The sequence below is a fragment of the Triticum dicoccoides genome, chromosome 3B (assembly GCF_002162155.2).
Source record: "Triticum dicoccoides isolate Atlit2015 ecotype Zavitan chromosome 3B, WEW_v2.0, whole genome shotgun sequence".
Classification (NCBI taxonomy): domain Eukaryota; kingdom Viridiplantae; phylum Streptophyta; class Magnoliopsida; order Poales; family Poaceae; genus Triticum; species Triticum dicoccoides.
In genome coordinates this window covers 617944860-617968150 of record NC_041385.1, presented here as the reverse complement: position 1 = coordinate 617968150, position 23291 = coordinate 617944860, and the positions used below count along the sequence as shown (strand labels likewise).

The following is a 23291-nucleotide window of genomic DNA, read 5'->3' as shown; positions in this document are numbered from 1 at the left end:
AATTCCATAGCTCAAAAAATTTAAGTGAAGCATAGAGCAATTCTAACCAATCATAACATAATTTTGGCTCTCTAAAATAGGTGTCTCTAGCAAGGATAATTGTGGCAAACTAAAAGTCAAAACAAGCAAAGACTCATATAATACAAGATGCTCCAAGCAAAAATCATGATATGTGACGAATAAAAATATAGCTCCAAGTAAAATATTGATGGTCGTTAGAACAAAGAGGGGATGCCACTTGGGGCATCCCCAAGCTTACTTGCTTGTTCATCCTTGAATATTATCTTGGGGTGCCATGGGGCATCCCAATATTAGGCTCTTGCTTCTCCTTATTCCTTCATCCATCATGATCTCACCCAAAACTTGAAAACTTCAATCATACAAAACTCAACAAAACCTTTGTGAGATCTATTAGTATAGGAAAGAAAATCACTACTATAAGTACTATTGCAAACCCATTCATATTTTATCTTTTCATTATATCTACTATATTCCAACTTTAGTATGGCTCTTTCCCCCGATACAAACCATAGATTCATCAAAATAAGCACACAACGCAAAGAAAACAGAATCTGCCAAAAATAGAACAGCCTGTAGTAATCAGGGAACTTCGTATACTTCTGTAACTCCAAAGATCCTGAAAAATTAGGACAACATGGGAAATTTGTATATAAATCCTGTGTAAGAAATTCAGAGCAAAAGCATGTTTCTATGATTTATGGAAATTATTTTACTGAGCACGAAAGTTTCTGTTTTTCAACAAGATCAAATTAACTATCACCCAACATGATCCCAAAGGTTTAGCTTAGCACAAAAACTAACTAAAACATAAAAACACATCGTTAAAATATAAAAACACATCTAACCAGAGGCATAAATGTGCAAACACTCAAGAACAGAAAGAATAAGGTAAAAAAATATTCATTGGGTTGCCTCCCAACAAGCGCTATCGTTTTACGCCCTAGCTAGGCATAATTCAAGGTTTCAAGTATTGTCATCTTTGGTTCTAGATCCATAGGATGCCCTCATGATTGATTCATATGGTGGCTTAACTCTTGTTCTAGGGAAGTGTTCCACACCCTTTCTTAGTGGAAACTGGAATTTAATACTGCCTTCTTGCATATCCATCACAGCACCTATAGTGCGTAAAAACGGTCTATCAAGAATAATTGGACAAGATGGATTGCAATCAATATCAAGGACAATAAAGTATATGGGCACATAATTTCTATTTGCAAGAATAAGAACATCATTAATCCTACCCCAAAGGCTTTCTAATAGTATAATTCGCCAAGTGCAAATTTAAAGAACTCTCTTCATTATCGGTAAGACCAAGCACATCGGATAAAGATTTTGAAATTGTGGAAACACTAGCATCCAAATCACATAAAGCAAAACACTCATAATTTTAATTCTTGACTTTAATGGTAGGTTCCCATTCATCATGTAATTTTCTAGGAATTGAAGATTCTAATTCCAACTTTTCTTCAAAAGCTTTCATCATGGCATCAACGATATGTTTAGTAAAAGCTTTATTTTGTTCATAGGCATGAGGTGAATCTATCATAGGTTGCAACAAAGAAATACATTCAATCAAAGAGCAACTATCATAATTAAATTTTTTGTAATCCAAAAGAGTGGGCACATCACTAGTTAAAGTTTTGACCTCTCCAAACCCACTTTTATCAAAAAAATTCATCAAGATTTTCACCTTCTGAATTATCGGGACGCCTTCTAAATAAATTTGACTCTTCTTCAGTCCCTTTATCATCAATTTTAATCTTACTAAACAAGGAATCAATACAAGAAACACTAATCAATTTAAGATCTTCATTATTTTATGAAAGCAATCACTAGAAAACGCTCTTTCTAAAAATTCCCTTTTAGCTCTTAGCATAGCGGTTCTTTTCTTACTTTCATCCATAAAATATATAAAGCTTTAATTGATTCATCAACCTTGGGTACAAAAGCTTTCAACATGAGATTTTCTACATCATGAGAAATTCTTTCAATGCTTCTAGACATATCATCAATTTTATTCAACTTTTCTTCTATCGTAGTATTGAAAACTTTTTGAGCGTTGATAACTTCTTTAATATTATTCTCAAGATCATAGGTGTTCCTATTATTATTGTAGGAAGAATTACCATAGGAATTACCATAATTATAAGGGGAATTTCCAGGAAAAGGCCTAGGATTAAAATTACCTCTATAAGCATTGTTACTAAAATTATTTTGCGAGACAAAATTCACATCTATGGCCTCACTATTTTGCTCAATCAAAGTAGACAAAGGCACATCATTAAGATCAATAGGAGTATTTTTATTAGCAACCAATTTCATGAGAGCATCAACCTTTTCACTCAACATGCTAATTTCTTCAATCGAATTAACTTTTTTACTAGTAGGTGCTCTTTCTGTATGCCATTGTGAATAATTTGCCATGATGTTGTCTAGCAATTTAGTAGCTTCACCTAAAGTAATTTCCATAAAAGTACCTTCGCGGCGGAATCTAAAAGATTTCTAGAAACAAAGTTTAATCTCCCATAAAAAAAATTGTATGATCATCCAAAGATTTAAACCATGAGTGGGACAATTTCTTAGCATCAATTTCATTCTTTCCCAAGATTGTGCAACATGTTCATGCTCAAGTTGCTTAAAATTCATCATATGAATTCTAAGGGAAGCAATTTTCGTGGGTAAAAAATACTTAGTAATGAAAGCGTCTTTGCATTTATCCCAAGAATCTTTACTATTGTGAGGCAAAAAAGAAAAGCAAATCTTTGCATGATCTCACAAAGAAAATGGAAATAATTTCAACTTCACAATATGATTGTCCACATATTTGTTCTTTTTCATATCGCATAATTCTACGAATCTGTTACGATGGGATGCGACACCCTCATTAGGAGTACCGGAAAACTGATCTTGCATAACAAAATTCAACAAAGCGGCATTAATATCACAAGATTCTGCACTAGCGGCGGGAGGAGCAATCGGAGTGCTAATAAAATCATTATTATTGGTATTGGAAAAATCATACAACTTAGTGTTTTCTTGAGTCATCGTGATTACGCAAACAAGATTGCACACGAAAATAGATCTGATGAGAAAAAAGGCGAACGGGAAAAAGAGGGGCGAATAAAACAGCAAACTTTTGTGAAGTGGGGGAGATGAAAACAAGAGGCAAATGGCAAATAATGTAAATTGCAAGGAGATGAAATTTGGATTAGGAACCTGATAGATGTTGATGATGTCTCCTCGGCAACGGCGCCAGATCTTTGATCCTCCCTTTTGTGATGTCTTGTATCCGCGTTAGTATTTTCCCCAAAGAGTAAGGGATGATGCAGTACAGCTAAGGTAGGTAGATCCCTCCATTATGAAACCAAGGTTATCGAACTAGTAGGAGAACCAAGCAACACTATGTAAACGGTACCTGCATACAAAGAACAAATACTTGCAACCCGACGCGAAAGAGGGGTTGTCAATCCCTCTCGGGTAAAAGTTAGGTGATAGATTGGTAGATGCAAATAAAATAAAGGCAAATAAATTTTAGCGAGGTATTTTTGGGTTTTTGGTAATATAGATCTACAAATATATTATGAGAAAATAGACCCAGAGGCCGTAGATTTCACTAGTTGCTTCTCTCGAGAAAATAGCACACGGTGGGCAAAACAAATTACTATTGGGCAATTGATAGAACCTAAAATAATTATGACGATATCCAGGCAATGATCATTATATAGGCATCATCTCCAAGATTAGTAGACAGACTCCTGGCTACCTACTATTATTACTCCACATATCGACCGCTATCTAGCATGCATCTAGTGTATTAAGTTCATGGAGAAACGGAGTAATGAAGTAAGAACAATGACATGATGTAGACGAGATCTATTCATAGGAATAGCCCCCATATTGTTATCCTTAATAGCAATGATACATACGTGACTTTCTGCCCCTTCTCTCACTTGGAAAGAACACCATATGATTGAACCCATCACAAAGCACATCTTCCCATGGAAGGAAAAATCAATCTAGTCGGCCTAACTAAACCAAAGATTCGAAGAAGAAAGACGAAGCTATAAGTAATCATGCATATAAGAGATCAAAGAAACCCAAATAACTTTCATGGATATAAAGATCTGATCATATACTGAAAGTTCATCGGATCCCAACAAACACACCGCAAAAAGAGTTACATCAAATAGATCTCCAAGAGACCATTGTATTGAGAATCAAAAAAAGAGAAGAAGCCATTTAGCTACTGCCTACGGACCCGTAGGTGTACAATGAACTACTCACGCATCATCGGAGAGGCACCAATGAGGATGATGAACCCCTCTGTGATGGTGTCTAGATTGGATCTTCTGGAACTTGCGATGGCTGGAATTGTGTTTCGTCGACTCCCCTAGGGTTTTTGGATTTTCGGGGTATTTATAGACCAAAGAGGTGGTGTGGAAGGCAGTCAAGGTGGGCACAACCTACTAGGGTGCGCCTGGGCCCCCAGGCTCGACCAGGTGGGTTGTGCTCCCCTTGGAGCCCCCCTCTGGTACTTATTTGGCCCAACAGGTGTCTTCTTGTCCAGAAAAATAATATAAAGTTGCTAAGAATGATTGTAAAACATCCAAGAATGATAATATAACAGCATGGAACAATCAAAAATTATAGATACGTTGGAGACGTATCACTATCATTGCCCCCAAGTGCCACGACACCCCATCGAACCTCTCACACACTTCCCGTGCTTCTCCCCTCCTATGTCTCTCTCGCGCGCAACCACCCGAGCGCCACTGTTGTCGCTGCTCACTGTAGCCATGGCCACCGCCTCTCCCTTGCCCACTGGAGCTGTTCATGGGCTCCGCCTTGTCCCTCTCTTACTCCTCACCGATCCGACTGACGATCGAAGTCCCTGGACGCCACCAGCACCACTGTTCCCCTCGTCGGCCACCGAAGATCGTCGTCGTTGATTTGCTGCCTTCGGTGCCTCCCCGAGTTCGCTGACCCTCCTGTCTAACTCACTATGAGCTCCCGCTTTGAACCCCATCCCCCCCCCCCGTTTCCTTTGTGTCGTTTGGCTGTTGTAACTGTCGCGCCATTCATGTCTGACTACGCTGCCGCCTAAGCTCTCCGCTGATGACGCTCCGGTGACCATTTGGTCATGGGCATGCATCCAACGTACTCGCCCCGCCGCATAGAAGCCGTAGGTGCTATGCATGCAACGCCACGGCCTAAAGCTCCAATTCCACCAAAACCCAAGCATCGGCCGCTGTAAAGCTCATCGTCGATGCCTTTGCAGACGACCCCGACTGTAGCAGCAGTCATCCGCCACCGTTGGATGAGCCACTCCGCCAGCTCCCCGTAGATTCTCTCTGCATGCCAAATAGGCCGCCGCTGGCAAAACCTGAAGCCCTCCGCCATCTCTGGCCTCGCCAGCGGGTCAACTCTGGTGGGTTTGACCCCAGTTGAACGGGTTTGACCACCCCGGATCAATGATAGGTGGGGCCCGCCCCCTGTTAAAATTAGTTTAGTTTTAATTTTAAACCTGATTACCCACTGTGCCACTGATGTGTGGACCCCACATGTCAGGTTTGACCTGGACCGTGCTTGTTGACCGCAGACGTCACCCTTACGTCATGCTGATGCAATAATACATTTTCTGGATTTAGTCTAATTTAAAATAACCAAGAAATTCTAGAAAATGCTATAAACTTGTAAAAATCATAGAAAATAATCTATAGCTCAGATGGAAATAATTTATATACGAAAATGATCAGAAAAATCCAATCTGTCCAATGGTACGGTTCTCATGCATGTCAAAGCAAGTTAAACCTGCTGATCAGGTGTGGCACCCCAGCTCAAAGCACCCGGTTTACCTTGCATTGCCAGCCCAGAGATCTAGTCTTCTGGCAACACACAATGACTAGGTAGCGAGGCCAAGCGGCACACACGATGTAGCTGAACAGTATGTACATTATTTAATGAACATGATGGGGGCCTCGATCACGACAACTACGCGGTAGCGGAACGACGACAAAGCGGAACTCCATAGCACAGGGACACCGATGTGGACACGGCCTAGACACGGGAAGCACTCTGGTCCGGTAAGATTTTCCTGAAATCTGGCATGACACGCCAGGTCAGTACATTGAATGTACTTGCAAGCTCACAGGAAGTAAAAGCATAATGACAAACAATAACATGACAATTAAGTAGGTTAAATGCAAGGCCATAACATACTACTCATGAAGTGAACATGCTTGTGCACCAAGTCCCTCAGACTCTCTTACCATACGGGTTACCTCGTAACCAACATCATCGATACGGTGATCACTCCAGGATCACAAATGAAACCAACTCTTTGGGTCCAACAATGACCATCTTCATGGTCTCAATAATCTTATCACATAACTAGTGCCAACCATATAACCTTAATGTGCAAGATTAAATTATTTATGTTGATCCATGGTGTGACCTACTACGAACTGTGTCCGTAACCGAGGACGCAGCTATCGATAGATTTAATATACACTCTGCAGAGGTAGTACACTGTACCCACGCCACGAAATCCATACACTCTGCAGAGGTAGTACACTATACCCACGCCATGGAATCCATGGCCTCGAACTCCCATTCGGGTGGACCAACGACATTTTAACAGAACCAACCCATTGCCATGACACTCTCCCAGCCACTATGACCAACTCCCCTTTGGGCTAAGTCCTGGGTGGCCCCGATGTCAACCCATGACATCCAATGGCCACCGTCATGGCAAAACATAAACAGTCCCAAATGGGGACATGGTACCAAAACAACAACGGGCACACAAGGTTATGTCTGCTTACCGGGCCAGGGTACCGCACGCCCATAACCTTACCTCGTTGGAGGCACTGGCGAGAGGCATGACAATGGACGGAATAAGGGCCTTCCCATAAAGGCAAATGTGGTTGCACTGGGGAGCTCGATTCGGTGGCACCATGACTCGATCAACAATTATGTTGAAGTTGTATTATCATCACGTTTAACTTGAAATAAAAGAACTCGAGCCATAGTATGCCATGATCATGCAACTATATGACATGCAAATATAAGCACATAACACTGAAATGAAACGGATCAACATCATAGAATCATTATGCATGCATTACTAATCATGTTGAAACACTGGTTTTAACTCCATCATTCCTAGTTATGACATTGGCATGGTGAGAATATGAATAGTAAATCATCATATGAAAAATAATTCTGATCATTATCAAACCATAGTCATGCTATCAAAATAACACTGCTGCATCCAACTAGTCCATGCACTCAAGTACTACAGCAAGCTAAGCACTTCAAGCATAACAGATGAAATAACTTAAGCAATGTTATTTAAATGAATTAATGCATGAAATAAATCATATTCAAGTTGGAAAAATCATAGTTATTGAAATGACACCATGCAAATATTGTGGTGGCTTGCCTTATCACAGAGGAGGGTCACACTCCTCCTTGTTCTCCTCAAGGCAAGATTCTCCTTCTGATAATAAATAAAAACAGCAAAAGATCAGGAACCATTCTGAAATTCACCAGAAATTCTAGACAGCAAGGAAAAATCTCAAATTTGGTGTGCTACTAGAGTATTTCAATATAAAACCAATGCAAAAAGAATCAACTCATTTGGAGTTATAGATTAGGAGTTAGAGCTGGTCAAATATGAATTAAATTTGAATAAAAGAAAAACTAGGGGGTGACATCGAAGGCGTATTCAGCGAATATGCCTCCACTCATACCACTTTGGGTGCGAGTGGATAGGCTGACAGCGGGCCCCGCCCGTCAGGTTTAGAGGGAGGGTGGTTGTCGCCAGTGCGTTCTCCGGTGAGGAGGGCTCGGCGGCCACCGTGGAGGGGAGGGATCGATGCGCAAGGTCATGGCGCACCTGCATGTACCCGAAACGCGGCGAGAGGTGGACAGAAGAGGTCGGAGAGGCCATCTCCAGTGGCTGCTGCGGGCGGAGCTCCTCGGAGAAGAAGACGCCGACAGGGAGGGGCAGCTCCAGGGGCTCCAACGGCGTCAGCTCGAACCAGAGGACCACCAGGAACACACCGGAGTAGTTGGTGGGGCTTGAAAGGCACTGGAGTGGGAGGTAGCGGAGAAGGGGATCGCTGGCAAGCTCGGGAAGGGGAACGGCGGCCAGAGGCCTGTCCCTCCAGGCTGCAGCTATCTATGGAGCCGTGGAGGTCAGATGGGTGTGGTGGGATGCTTGGAAGGGCGAGGCAGGAGCTCTATTTATAGGCGGAGGGAGGGGGCTCTCGGGCTCGCCGGAGCACTCTGGAAGCGGCGCTCGGCAATGAGGGGTGTCAGTGAGAACGGGAAGAGGTCGTGGCTCACGCGGCTACTGTGGGGAGCACGCGGACGAGCACAGGGAGCGGGTGGAGACGAGCACAGGGGCACGGGCGCACTGTGCACTTGGCCCCGTCGTGCATGTGCTCACTGCGGCAAACTCCAGCGTCGGCGAGCGGCAGGGAGCAGTCAAGGGTGATGAGGCAAGGCTAGTGGCGCGGTGCAGCAGTTGGAGGCGAGCGCTGAGATGGGCACGCGCGGAACAGAGGCTCGGACGTAGCACAGAGCGCGTCGAACGCGCGCCAGAGCCCATGTCCACAAGCGGTCACCGCGTGAACTTTGGCATCACGCTGCCTGAGTGGTTCAAATCATGTCGGCTGTGTTGTCCGTGCAGTGTTAGGTCTAGGAGAGGAGATGGCGCACTGCCAGGCCGACCAGATTGAACAAGAGATCATCAGCAAGTTACTGGACAGAAACTAGTGCACTGTGTTTGGAGGGGTTCTATAAGGAGTTTAGGGCTGATCTCTTGGGGTTAAGGTTTTCTTAGGAGGGTAATGAAGCTCAAGAAAAATCAGCTTCATTGGATCAAGGAAAAATACACTTCCTTTGTAAAGTGCCTTTTCAGGGCAGAATGCAAAAAAAATGCCCTAGCAAAATTTGGTCACATGACTATATGATATCTTTGCATAGGGTGATTAGGCATTGTCCAAAGGGTGTGTGGGAATTTTCTCAGATTTTTAGAGGCAAGAAACAGAGGGGTTACTTTGGAAGGGAAGTGAAAATATTCCATTTTCAAGGTGAAAATGGATATTTTCCTTAGAAGAAAAATATTCCAAAGCAATATAATGATGATTGGGAGGTCAAGAGATGTTGTGAGATGTAAGGGGAGTCACTTGGGTGAAAATAAAAAACAATGCCCAAGTGCTAAGTCCAAATGAATCAACTCAAGCACTCATTTTTAAAAGCAAAGGCATATGAAAGTCTAGATGGCAAAAACCAAAGTGTCACATCAGGTCAGATCAATTAAATGGCATTTGAATAATCACATATGGAGGTTCAATTTGAACCTTTGGTTCAAACCAACTTCATTTAATATGGTTGCTAGTTGCATTAGCTCAATCAACAGCATATTGACATGTCATGATCATGCATCATATTGCTGCATTGCATTGATTGTGTTCCCCCTTGTTTGCTGGTGTTGTTCCCCTCTTAGTAGACGTTGTTCCGACATTGAGATCGATGACACTGATGAAGACACAACACTATCTTCAGAAGTGTCAGGAAAGCATACCCCCTTTGAGCATTCTGATACAATCCCACTCTCCCGCTCTTGCTCTCTTTTACTACATTAGGACAACAATGATTCAACTGTTACATGTTGCGGTAGTTGAACCCATTCCTTTGCATGACCTGTCTTTTCCATAGTAAATAGTTAAAACCCACAAGCATGAGTAGGAGTTTTTTGAGCCATGATGTGCCTACTCATTCATGCTTGCTTGTTATGCCTACTATGCTTAGAGTTGTCTCAGGTCTGATTCATCTGGGATGAATTGGGATGGTGTGAACATGTCCAATTGTTGAGAGATAAGTGTGTGAACACAATTTGGTAAAGGTCACGATGAGATGCCATGTAGGATTACATGGTGGGTTGTCTCATTTGGGACCGGCCTCGGGAACTGAGTTATGCGTTTGTGATGCAAGATAGTTACTACCATACATTGGGCTCCGGGCACTCCAAGATCTCTCGACCTATTAATCGCCTTGTCCTCTATCCAGGAGTTGCAAGTAGTTTCTGGTGTTTGTAGTATGTTGGAGGCCATGTGCAGCGCTGAACTTAGGGGTGGGCTGTGATGCGGCAGGCAAGTGGTATGGTGTACCAAGGCACCCGTTTCATGGGCTCGGGAACCCTGCACAAACCGTTTGGGGCCATAGTGGAAACCTCGGATGGGCTTCCTTGTGGATGGAACCCAAATAGGCGATAAAACTGGACTAGAGACTTGTGTGGTTAGTCAGGTCGTGGTCGACACCCTCGTTGGGCTTCCACTTGAAGGTTGTCGAGTACATGTCATGTAAACAGCGATAAGTGGTGAGAGCATGTGTGAAGAAGTACACCCCTATAGGGTTAATGATCTATTCGAATAGCCACATCCTCGGATATGTACTACATGGAAACCTTATACTGTTCATAGATAACTAGAAGGATTTTTTTTTGAAAATATGATTGTTTCTTTAACAAATTCTGAAAATGTATGCCCTAATTCAAAAAAATCAGAACTATGACCCCTCAGCCTCCCTTAGGCCGAAAAGGAACTCTTTGGTCTAACTTAGGCCGAAGAGAAGTCTTTGGTGTATATTAGGCCGAAGTGGGGCGGAAATGGGCCGAAGAGCACTCTTTGGTTTTCTCTTGGCCGAAGAATGCTCAGGGGCACAAAACACAATTAAGGTGGCCTCAAATGAAAAAGTCAACAACATGAAAAATCTTTGTTTCGTTCAAACGGTTGATTTTGATATAAAAATCGTCTTAATCCGAGGTCGTATGCAACCTATAGAGCCAAAATAAGGCCATGGGCAGAAGTTGCAGAGTCACTTCAGACTGACCAAATGGATGTCAGAAAAGTTTTCACGGGACATCCGATGCACCTGGTGAGACCGAGTGGAATACAAAAGAGTACAGAAGGTTGGTCAGGTTCACTTGGTGAGACATAACCAAACCACTCAGAGGCTCTGAATGTGTCCGGAAAATTGCCAAGATTCCTGTCCGAGTTAAGTTAGGGTTTTTGATGTTTTGAATGGAATTTGTAATCCTTTTCTTGTAAGGTAAGTCCATATGCCTCATAAATAGATGAGAGGTGATGGCTGATTGAACAACACACAATCTAGATGGTATCCCTCCCGGCCATGTGAGGTTTCGGGTCTACAAAAGCACATGTTGGATTGCTTGCGTACCACGCTCTGAGTGCTTTGGTTAGGTCTCACCAAGTGAATGTCACCAACCCTTTGTACTCTTCCATATTTAACTTGGTCTCACCAGGTGCACCAGGTCCCGTGACAAAATTTTCTGACATCCATTTGATCTATCTGAAGTGACTTCACAGCTTCTGCCACTGACCTTGTTTTGTGTCTATAGGTTGCATATGACCTTGAATTAAGACAATTTTTATATCAAAATCAATCGCTTTGACAAGGCAAAGATTTTTCATGTTGATAACATTTTCATTTGAGTCCATCTTAATTGTGTTTTGTGCCCCTGAGCACTCTTTGGCCTGGAGAAAACCGAAGAGTGCTCTTCGGCCCATTTCTGCCACTCTTCGGTCTAAAGTACACTGAAGACTTTTCTTCGGCCTAAGTTAGACTGAAGAGTTCCTTTTTGGCATAAGGGAGACCGATGGGGTCATAATTCTGATTTTTTTGAATTAGAGCATACATTTTCCAAATTTGTTAAAAAACAATAATATTTTCAAAAACAATGGATACTCTAAAATGCGCAAGATAAGTGAGAGTGCTGTGGATGGCCTTCACGTAGGGAGACGGGAGCGGATCCATAGTGGTGTATTGATATGGTGAATATGAGGACCCATATGCGCTCTCTTACCTCAAAGAAATACAGGTAGTCGTCGTTCAGGATAGCCACAGAGTCAAAGCTGGCTTGCTACAGTTAAACTCCACCACCCCTTTGTTGATACCTGAAGCATATGTAGTTAGTTCTGATGTAAGTCTTGTTAAGTACATTTGTACTCACGTTTGCTTAATTTATGTTTTGCGGAGGAGACTTCAATCTCGCTTTAGGTTCATGCGATGAGTTCAACGTTGACCGATTAGCTTGGGAATCCCAGACCGAGGTTTGGTTCCTATGGAGGGTCTTGTAGATAGTCAGGCTTGTGAGCCTTTTTCTTTGTAGTTGTCTATACTCAGACAGGATAAGCTTCCGCATGTGCTTGTTGCTTGTATGGCTCTGTTTGTTGGGTCATAAGACCCATGTTTCTAATATCATGCTATGTATAGCTCCTTGGAGCCTTTTAAATAAATACTTGGGTCATATAGTTATGTTGTGATGCCATGTTGTATCTACACATATCGAGCATATTGTGTGTATGTTATTAAAATGATTGGTATGTGTTGGATCCGACACCTAGTTGTTTATTCTTGGTAGCCTGCCTTATGGGGAAATGTCTCCTAGTGCTTCCACTGAGCCATGGTAGTTCGCTACTGCACCGAAACACATGGGTTGACCAACATGTGTCCTTCTTTGCTCCTGTGTCTGTCCCTTTGGGGGAATGTCATGCAATGTTTACTGGAGTCCTGATAGCTTGCTACAACCCGGTTACACTCGCTGCTAACCGACATGTCCATTGTTGGGTCATGTATGCCTATCCCTGAGGTTTGTGACACCTTGGGTTTACGACTAGTCATGTCGGCCCAGGTTCTTTGTCATATGGATGCTAGCGACACAATCATATACGTGAGCCAAAAGACACAAACGGTCCTGGCCTAGGTAAGGGTGTAGCCGTGGGATACCATGTGTGAGGCCGCAAAGTGATATGATGTGTTACATGCTAGATCGATGTGACTTAGGATCAAGGTCCTAATAGCTTTGGTATCAAAGCCTAACTACCAGTAGGATTACCAAGCCAAACTAGTCGAAGTCGAGTTTAGAAATGCTTTAGTTATATAAGGGAATTGATTGTGGAAGGGAACGTAAGGCTCTTTTTACTCCTTTACCTTATGTCCTTCTGATCTGAGTCACCCTCTTCTGTCCTACGGGAATTAAGAACAAAGCTTCCCATTTTTCTATCAGGATCATGTGTTACTAATCTATAGACTTATAGGAATGATGGATTCAAGTCTCATTTCATCTTCTAGTACTTGGGTGTCGACTTATAGGAATGATGTACCCGGGCGTCGACTTGCACCGGCTGGCCGCCCGGAGGGCCGGGGCAGAGGACGACCTAGCATAGCAGGCAACGATGATTGGCGCCCGAGCCAGCCATCTTGTGGCGTTCGCTCCTCACGACGCCTTCATCCTAGAGCAGGCAGAGGATGGCATGGAACTTCCTGTCGACGACTTCGGCCTGGACCTTAATGACCCAGACGTCAGCTCTGTTGAGACAATGGCCGAAGCGGACGCCAATGCCGCCGCTCTGGACGACACCAGCGCCTCGGGGCAGCCGGAGCAGGAGGAGCTGGAATCAATGGAAGTCGATGTGCCCGGTGAGTAGGACCTTTTATTTTCCCTATCTTTTAGTTTTTTGCTCGAACTTAGGTTACTTGGCAAGTCCACCCACTAGGGTGTAGTGTTTATTTAATGAACTCTGGCCATGGGGCTTTTGTTATGTAAAAATGTGTGAGTGTGCCTCTCTCTGTGCTGTCGAGATGATGTCGCTTTCGTCCTTGGGCTTTTTCCTATTTGCCTGCTCTCTTAGGTTTCCTTTCCTCCAGCCAGATAGCAGAGAGCTGGTCTGCGGCTGGGACCGGGGTGGGCTTCCGAAGAGGGCACACAGTACTTGGAATTTCAGGACTTTGAGCGCGAGCGAAACACAGCGACGACGAGTGAGTGTGGCGGCTGAGCTACCCGAGCCGGATGCCCCTGGCAACCGCCTTTCGCGAGGGGTGCTTTTGGCCTTTAGCTTCTGCAAGACGGACAGTCAGGAGACGGTTCATGGGCTGGGGCGAGGATAGGGCTTAGGCAATGCACATGCTATAGGGCCGGCTCCAGGAGAGGGGGTTGCGGGTAAGCCAGGTATCCCCCGAACCGGCCAACCTAAAGGAACAAGTAAAACACAGTAAAGTGTGCCAGGATGCACTCGATAGAGCCGAAAAATGTAGCCTCGAGTGTCATTCCGGGAACCTGCTTCATTAATTAAACCAGAGGATAGCGATACATAAATGTGTGGTTCAACTCTAAAACGGGCGAAGGAGCTCTGCGTTCCAGGGGCGCTCTGTCTCTTCTCTAGAGATGTCACGCTTGTGCTTGTTCATCTTCTGTGTGTCAATGAGGTAGTAGGCGTTGTTGCGCAGCGCCTTGCTGATGATGAAGGGGCCCTCCCATGGGGAGGATAGCTTGTGCTAGTCGGTTGTCCGTTGGACCAGCTGAAGCACCAGGTCGCCCTTGCGAAACGTGAGGGACTTGATCTTCTTGTGTGGTAGGTGCAGGCCCTGCTAGTAGATTGCCAATCGGCCAAGGGCCAGCAGGCGCACCTCCTCGAGCAGGTCGATGCCATCTTCGCACGCCTCATTTGCGTCCGCCTTCGTGTACAGGGTGACCCAAGGTGCATAGAACTCGACATCCGTGGGTATGATCACCTCGGCCCCGTAGACAAGGAGGAAGGGGGTGAAGTCAGTTGACCAGTTAGGCGTGGTCCTGAGGCTCGTCGATCCAACTGATGAGCGATCACAAGAGCGGCTCAATGAGGCGCGGTTTGATGCCATCCAAGATTAAGTCGTTGGCGTGCTCCACCTGACCGTTTGACTGGGGATGCGCGACCAAGGCCAGGTCGAGCCAGATGTCGGAGACAAAGCAGAAGCGAGCCAACGCGCCCTTGGCGAAATTGATGTCGCTGTCGGTGATAATACTGGGGGGCCCGTAGCGGACAGTTATGTCTTTGATGAACCTGACGACCATGGGGCCATCAAGCTTCTTAGTCAGCCTCGCCTCTATCCACTTGGTGAACTTGTCGACGATGACCAACAAGTGTGTCATGCCGCCACGCACGGTTTTGAATGGCCCCACCATGTCTAGGCCCCATACGGTGAAGGGCCACGTGATGGGAATCGTCTCGAGGGCCGAAGCCGGCTGGTGGCTGCGTGAACTGAAGCGCTGGCAGCACTCGCACTTGAGTACCAGCTGTTGGACGTCCTCCAGGGCCGTTGGCTAGTAGAAGCCATGCCGGAAGGCTTTGTCCACTAGGGACCTTGACGCGGCATGATGCCCACACTCGCCTTGGTGGATGTCACGCAAGATCTTGAGACCCCTGGCTGGCTCGACACATCGTTGGAACACGTGAGTCGTGCCGCACTTGACGAGCACGTTGTCGATGATTGTGTAGGCAGAGGCCCAACGCTGGACCTGTCGAGCCGCGACATCATCTCCAGGGAGCTCGCCGGTGAGGATGTAGGCAAGGATGGGCTGGGCCTAGGATGGCGCTTCCACCATCGTCATGACGGCTGCCAGCTCGGGAACCGCTGCGGCAGAAGGGGGGCGAGACGGCAACAGCCAAGCTTGGCCCGAAAGCCCCCAGGTTAGACGCGGAAGTCCCCGAGCCAGAGCTGGCAGCCCCGGGGGCATAGCCGAAAGCCATCGAGCCGATGCCGACAACCCCCGACCCAGACACGGCGGCCTCTGGTTGAGTCGGGACGAAGATGGATTCCAAGTCCGAGGAAGGCTTGATGGAGGGTTTGCGCAGATGCTCGAGGGAGACACCGGTTGGGGTTGCTTGCCGGGTGGATCCGATCTTGGCCAGCGTGTCGGTCGCTTTGTTGTCGGCCTAAGGGACGCGATGGAACTCGCATCCCTTGAACCCGCCGTTGATCTGTTGGATGAGGAAGCGATAGCTGACCATGTTGGCGTCCCTAGCGTCTTAGTCAGCGGAGACCTGTTGGACCATCGAATCTGAGTTGTCGTAGGAGAGGATGTGTCGGATGCCGATCTCCTTGGCAAGCCAGAGGCCGTGGACGAGCGCCTCGTACTCTGCCACATTGTTGGAGGCGGGGGTGTTGATCTGCAGCACATACTTGGGCACATCGCCCTTGGAGAGTAGAAGATGATGCTGGCCCCCAGGCCGGCGTGCATCTTCGAGCCGGCGAAGTGCATGCGCCAGTGCGTCGAGTCGGGAGGCAGCGGCAGGTATCGGGTCTTGTTGGAGATATAATTGTTAGGTATAACCCGCCTAGGAGGGGCTGGGTTATACCTATGGCGATTCATCATATGAAGCCCACACGGATATCGAATATGGCGGTTCAAGATAAGGGCCCAAGGCCCAAGGGCGACTTAAGGCCCATAGAATAAACCGCCATATGTATAAGACTTGTATTATAAGGCATGTATAGGTAGTCACCGAGCCGGACACGTTGTCTATGAGCCGGCCGGGACTCCGTGAGCCACTGGGCATCAACCTGTGTATATAAAGGGACGACCCGGCGGCGGTTCAGGGTAAGAAACAACAGATCGAAAGCTAGGTCAAGCGGATTCGCTCCCTGGTAATCGAGACATAAGCAATACCACCTCAAACTGGATTAGGTCTTTACCTTCACCGCAAGGGGCCGAACCAGTATAACTCATGTGTCCTTTGTCCCGTTTAACCCCTTTAATCTAACCTAGTTGCGATGGCTCCACGACCAAGTCCTTTCGCTAGGACATCTGTCGTAACTATTCCACGATAGTTAGCGCCCACCATGGGGCCAGCGCATGGTGGTTTCGAGTTCTTAAAGGGCAGCTTAGAAGGGCTTAAGGGATACGCTGTGGGCCGGATGACCAAGAGTCGTCGCGGCCAGCTCTACATCGACGATGCAGGCTGGGGCCCTGAGGTCGGCTCAATTGAGTATGGGTACCGGGTCCCCTTTGGTGGAATCCACATCTTCATCGGCAAGATCGGCGAGCCAGGCCCTGAGCTAGACATCTGCACCGACATCATCGAGACGGCTCAGCATGCAAGACCGGCCCGAGCTTAGCCCGCCATGAAACGTACCTTCGTGGGATGCATCCATGGAGCAGAATTTGATGAAGGATATATGTCTGGCGGTGAGACGGCCATCTACTCTGATGGTGAGTCGTCCACGGGCGAGATTACTTTGTTGTATCAACTGCAAGATGGCAGGCTTGGGGGTTATTCGGATGGTGACAGTATTCCGGACCCCTATGAGCCGCCAAACAGAGTCGGGATCTTCATGGCTGGTACGCAGCCTGGGCAAAATTCTTCAACCGCAGCAGCGATGACTTCCGAGTCAGTGGCGGTGACGGCAGCTGGGGCATGAGGCCATGTGCGCCCACTAGCTCAGGTGTTGACGGAGTTGCTGGATAGACTCACATCCTTGTTAACAGCAGAAGTTAACCCGTCAAATCAAGCTCAGCATAGCGCGGGAATTGCAAAGATGTGTGACGAGATAGCGCAAGCCAAGGAGAACCTGGCGGCAGAGGACATCAGGATGGCCGCAGAACGGGCTGCCCTGGATGCTCAGGCCGTGGATTCAGTCAGAGTCTTTCCAGCTTATGATGGATCAAAACGCTTCAAATGAAATCATGAGGAGGAGGCACCAGTCTCGTCTACCTCCGATTTACGAGGCTAGAAACCTCTTCCGCACGCCTGGAGCGGGGACCAGTAACCCGCCGGAGATAAACCGGGCTGCGGCACCTGGAGTCGGAACGCCGGTTCATCCACGCATGACGGAACCCCCTCGTCGGAACAGCGCTCCGCCTCAACATGTCCCAACACCACCGGGTCATTATTCCAATCCCTTGGAAAACATGATTGTTGCGGCAGCATGATTGGTGGCTCTCCCGGTGGATGGCAACTCTCTAGCGGCGGTTGAAACACGAAAGGCTAGAGAGCTTCTTCACAAAGCATTGGTACAGCAGGAGGCATATTCTTACAGTCGAGATAGGATTCACTCGACCCCTCGCCCAAGCCGGAGTTATAGCAGGCACATGGATTCACCAACCGTTTCAAGCAATGCCCAGCGTCGTGACCAGCCACATGGGCATGACCCAGCACGTGATGGAGCTCATAACTTGGTCGATCTAGACAGAGTACATCAAGAGGCTGAGCAGGCGGCTTAGCGGGCAGCTCACCAGCCCCTTCCGGTTTATCCAATGACTTCGGTAGAGGTAGGCGTGACCTCTAGATCTACAGGTGTACCCTATTTGGTGTCGGCTCTGCGTAATGAGCGTTTGCCCAAGGATTTCAAAGGACCTCGTAAGGTGCCTAATTACACAGCCGACTTACCCCCTGAGGCGTGGATTGAAAGTTATGAGATGGCCATGGAACTGTGGGAGGTCAGTGACGCCGCGTGCACTAAGTACTTCACTATGATGCTAGATGAAACGGCCCATACTTGGTTAAAAGGGATGCTGGCTAATTCCATTGGGTCATGGGCTGAGCTAAAGGCCTAGTTTATTCAGAACTTTAAAGACACGTGCAAACAACCCATGTCGATTGTGGACTTGGCTACTTGCGCCCAAGAGGAGGGTGAATCAAAAAACCCATTGGGTGCGTCGGGTCAAAGCTATCATGCATTCATCCGATAACATGAATGTCGGTTCTGCAGTCTTAATGTTGGAGAAAAATTCTTGTTTTTTGCCTCTTAAGCAGAAGTTGGGGCGGCTCTAGCGCGATTGTAATGATATGGGGCAGCTGATGGCGGATCTAATCAAATATGTCGACTCTGATAGTACCAAGGACCCCGAGTCTGATGATGACAAGCCGGGAAAGGGAAATAAGAATGGCAATGCCAAGGGTCCGCAGCATAACCCGGCGAATCAGGGGGCAATGGTAAATGCAAGGCTGATAGTAACTCGGAGTTTGTGGCTAACACCAATGCACAAACCAATAATCAGCGTCATAAGGGGAGACCGCCTCCTCGGACCGGTGGATCAGGTCCTACTCTTGAGCAGTTGCTGAATGAGCCCTGTCCAAAGCATGGAACGCGGGAGAAACCAGCTACTCACCTTTGGAAAGATTGTTCAATTATGAGGGCTTTCAAAAATTCTAACTCATTTCACAGCAATCATGGGCCGGGCGGCGGCTCAGGTTCCGGTAGCGGCGGTTCTCATGGTCCGGGTTATGGAGGTGGCGGTTCTAATTCCAGCTTCCAGGGCCACCAAAGTAATTAGGGTGGTTATAATCAAGGTAATCAGGGTGGTTACAATCAACAATCCGGCCAGGGGGGTCAGCAGTAGCAACAATCTGGATTTCAAAGTAATCCGAAGCAATTGAATAGTGGGCAGTGTCATGTTTTCACCACAAGTTTATGCAAGCGGGACCGGAAGCTCCACAAGCGGGCTGTGAACACCGTTGAGCCAGCAGTTCCCCATTACTTGCAATGGTCTGAGCAGCCCATTATGTGGAGTCGAGCGGATCACTCGCCCCGGGTCGATAACCCGGGTCACTTGGCTTTGGTGGTGGCGCCTCAAGTTGGTGGATATAAGTTCACTAAAGTACTCATGGATGGGGGAAGCAGCATTAATATCCTTTATTATGAAACCTTCTATCGCATGGGGTTAACCGATAAAAATCTTAAGCCGTCTAATACTGTTTTCCATAGAGTGGTGCCTGGTAAGTCGGCATACCTTGTAGGCAAGATTGAGCTGGAGGTGGCCTTTGGTGATGAGCATGATTCCAGGGCCAAGAAGTTAACATTTGAAGTGGTCAAGATCAGAAGCCCATACCATGCTTTGTTTGGACGGTCGGCTTATGCTAAGTTCATGGCACGACCTTGTTATGTTTACTTGCAGCTCAAGATGTCGGGTTATAAGGGAACCATCACGGTGCATGGAAGCAGGAAAATAGCTTTGGAGTGTGAAGAAGGTGATGCTGCTTATGCTGAGTCTGTCTTTGCAACAGAGGAGTTGAAATTTTACAAAGACAATGTTGATCCGGCAGATACGACGTCTTTGAAAAAGCCAACTATAGAACATGATCCGGTGCTGAAGTTTAAGTTGGCTGATGACACCAAGCTGGTTGATTTTGTTCCTAGTGACTCATCCAAGCAGTTCAGTATCAGTGCTAACTTGGATCCAAAATAGGAAAGCGCGCTCATCGAGTTCATCCATGAGAATCGGGACATTTTTGCATGGAAACCTTCTGATATGCCAGGTGTACCAAGGGAACTCGCTGAGCATACTCTTAACATTGATCCGAAGTTTAAGCCGGTCAAGCAATTCCTTCGTCGCTTCAATGAGGAGAGGCATAAGGCTATCGGTGAAGAAGTAGCCCGGCTCTTGGCGGCTGGGTTCATTGTTGAAGTTTTTCATCCGGAGTGGTTGGCTAATCCGGTGTTGGTGCTTAAGAAGAACGGCACTTGGCGTATGTGTGTGGACTACACGGACTTAAACAAATCTTGTCTGGCTGATCCTTTTGCTCTCCCTTGTATTGATCAAATCATTGATGCTACGGCGGGTTGTGAGCGTTTGAGTTTTTTGGATGCTTATTCTGGTTATCATCATATCAAGATGGCAGTTAAGGACCAGGAGAAGATAGCTTTCATTACTCCGTTTGGAGCCTTCTGCTATGTGTCTATGCCCTTTGGGCTTAAGAGCGCCCAGGCGACTTATCAGCGGTGTGTGCAGAACTGTCTCCACAGTCATATTGGACGCAATGTTCATGCCTATGTGGATGATATTGTGGTAAAATCCAGAGAGAAGGAAACTTTGATAGATGATTTGAAGGAAACCTTCGACAATCTTCGGGTCTACAAGATGATGCTTAACCCGGCCAAGTGCATTTTTGGTGTGCCAGCAGGCAAGCTTTTGGGTTTTCTGGTTTCCAATAGAGGCATTGAGGCTAACTCGGAGAATATCAAGGCCATTACTTCCCTGGCAAAGCCGACATGTATCAATGATGTGCAGCGTCTGGCGGGTCATATTGCTACTTTAAGCCGGTTCATAAGTCAGTTGGGTGAGAAGGCCATACCACTGTATCAGATGATGAAGAAAATAGATAACTTCGTCTGGAGTGATGTTGCTAACGACGCGTTTGAAGACTTAAAGAGGCAGCTAGCCGAGCTGCCAGTCCTTGCTGCTCCCATTGATAAGGAGCCATTATTGTTATATGTGGCTGCTAACGCCCGGGCCGTTAGTGTAGCCATTGTGGTGGAACGGAAGGAGGCTGGCAAGGAATATCCGATTCAACGGCCGGTTTACTATATTAGTGAGGTGTTTATTGATTCCAAGCAGAGATATCCACATTGGCAGAAGCTCGTTTATGGGGTGTTCCTGGCCAGCCGAAAGCTTAAGCAATATTTTCGGGGTCATCCTATCACTATGGTCAGTTCTGCTCCATTAGGGGATATTATTCAAAACAGAGAAGCCACAGGGCAGGTAGCCAAGTGAGCCATTGAGCTTGGGCCTCATGGTTTTAAATATATGCCTCGCACTTCTATCAAATCTCAAGCACTGGTGGATTTCATCAACGACTGGACAGAGCTGCAAATGCGTGAAGAGAAGCCAGGTAACACATATTGGACTATTCACTTTGATGGGTCCAGGCAATTGGAGGGCTTGGGGGCTGGAGTTGTCTTAGCCTCCCCTCGAGGTGAGAAGTTTTGTTATGTTCTAAGGTTGATGTTCCCTTGTACTAACAATGCAGCTGAGTATGAAGCCTTGCTCCATGGTCTTCGGATGGCTAAGGAGATGAACTTAAGCCGGGTGAGATGTTTCGGCGACCCAGATTGGACAGTACCATATTTGGCTTACATGACCCGAGGCGAGTTACCTGAGGATGAAACTTTGGCCAGACAGATAACCTGACGGTCTAAGTCAATGACAATTGCCAATGGCGAGTTGCACCATCGCAGTGTCACTGGGGCATTTCAGCGTTGTGTATCTCCTGAAGAGGGTCGTGATATTCTTCATGAGATTCATGAAGGAGATTGTGGTCATCATGCCGGTTCAAAGTCCCTTGTAGCCAAACTTTTCATCATGGATTTTATTGGCTAACGGCTCATGCTGATGCAGAGGATTTGGTCAGTAAATGTGATGGTTGTCAGAAATTTTCACGGTGAGCTCACGTGCCGGCTCAAGAATTGAGGATGATTCCAATTACTTGGCCATTTGCAGTCTGGGGGCTCGACATGGTTGGGCCTTTTAAAAGGTCCAGGGATAAAAAGACCCACCTTTTGGTGGCAGTTGACAAATTCATAAAAAGTGGGTCGAAGCAGAGCCGGTCAATAAGTGTGACGCGGCAACGGCGGTTCAATTTGTCAAAAAGGTAATTTTTCGCTTTGATTTTCCCCACGGCATCATAACTGATAATGACACTAATCTGTCCAAAGGTGCTATGAAAGAGTTTTGTCAACATGAGCATATTCGACTTGATGTGTCGTCAGTAGCTCACCCCCAGTCCAATGGTCAAGCTGAAAGAGCCAATCAAGAAATTTTGAGAGGTATCAAGCCCCGGCTTATGGTTCCTTTGCAATGGACGCCGGGTTGTTGGGTGGAGGAGTTACCTTCAGTACTATGGAGTATCAATACTACCCCCAACAGATGTACGGGTTACATGCCTTTCTTCATGGTTTACGGAGCAGAGGCGGTTCTTCCTAGTGACATCCGTCATGACTCGCCCTGCGTGGCGGCTTATGTTGAAGCTGATAATGAACAAGCACGTCAGGATGCACTAGACCTGTTAGATGAGGAGTGTGACCTTGCGGCGGCTCGCTCAGCAATTTACCAACAAGATCTGCGCCGTTACCACAGCCGCCGGGTTAAGTCCAGAACCTTTCAAGAAGGTGATTTGGTGCTCCGGCTCATCCAGGATCAAACTGACATGCACAAGTTATCCCCACCTTGGGAAGGGCCCTTTGTGGTCAGCAAGAACTTGAACAATGGGTCTTACTACCTTATCGATATTCGAGAGCACAAAGACTCACGTAAGTCAGAGGAGGAGACCCGTCGGCCATGGAATATTGCTCATCTTCAGCCATACTACACTTGAGCTGCCAGCTCTTATGGTGTACATATCTTGACGATGTATATATTATGATGATTATAATGAAGCAGGGCCTCTGTCATTTTCATCTTCAATAATGAGTCTTCTTCATCATAATTTCAAGATCACTAGGGGGCTTGACTGTATTAAAATCATAGCCGTTAACCCTCTTGGTCCAGCTTCCTGGTCGTATTCGAACCATAGTCATTAAACACTTCGATCACTTGGGGGCTTGGTCGTATTTGAATCATAGCCGTTAACCCTCTTGGTCCAGCTTCCTGGTCGTATTCGAACCATAGTCGTTAAACGCTTTGATCATTAGCGGGATTGGTT

At 46.6% G+C, this 23291-nt stretch overlaps 1 pseudogene; it reads left to right on the top strand.

Moving 5' to 3' along the window:
- LOC119282797 overlaps positions 1-21148 on the top strand; it is an 81396-nt pseudogene extending 60248 nt beyond the window's left edge.
- The last annotated feature ends 2143 nt before the right edge of the window (positions 21149-23291 follow it).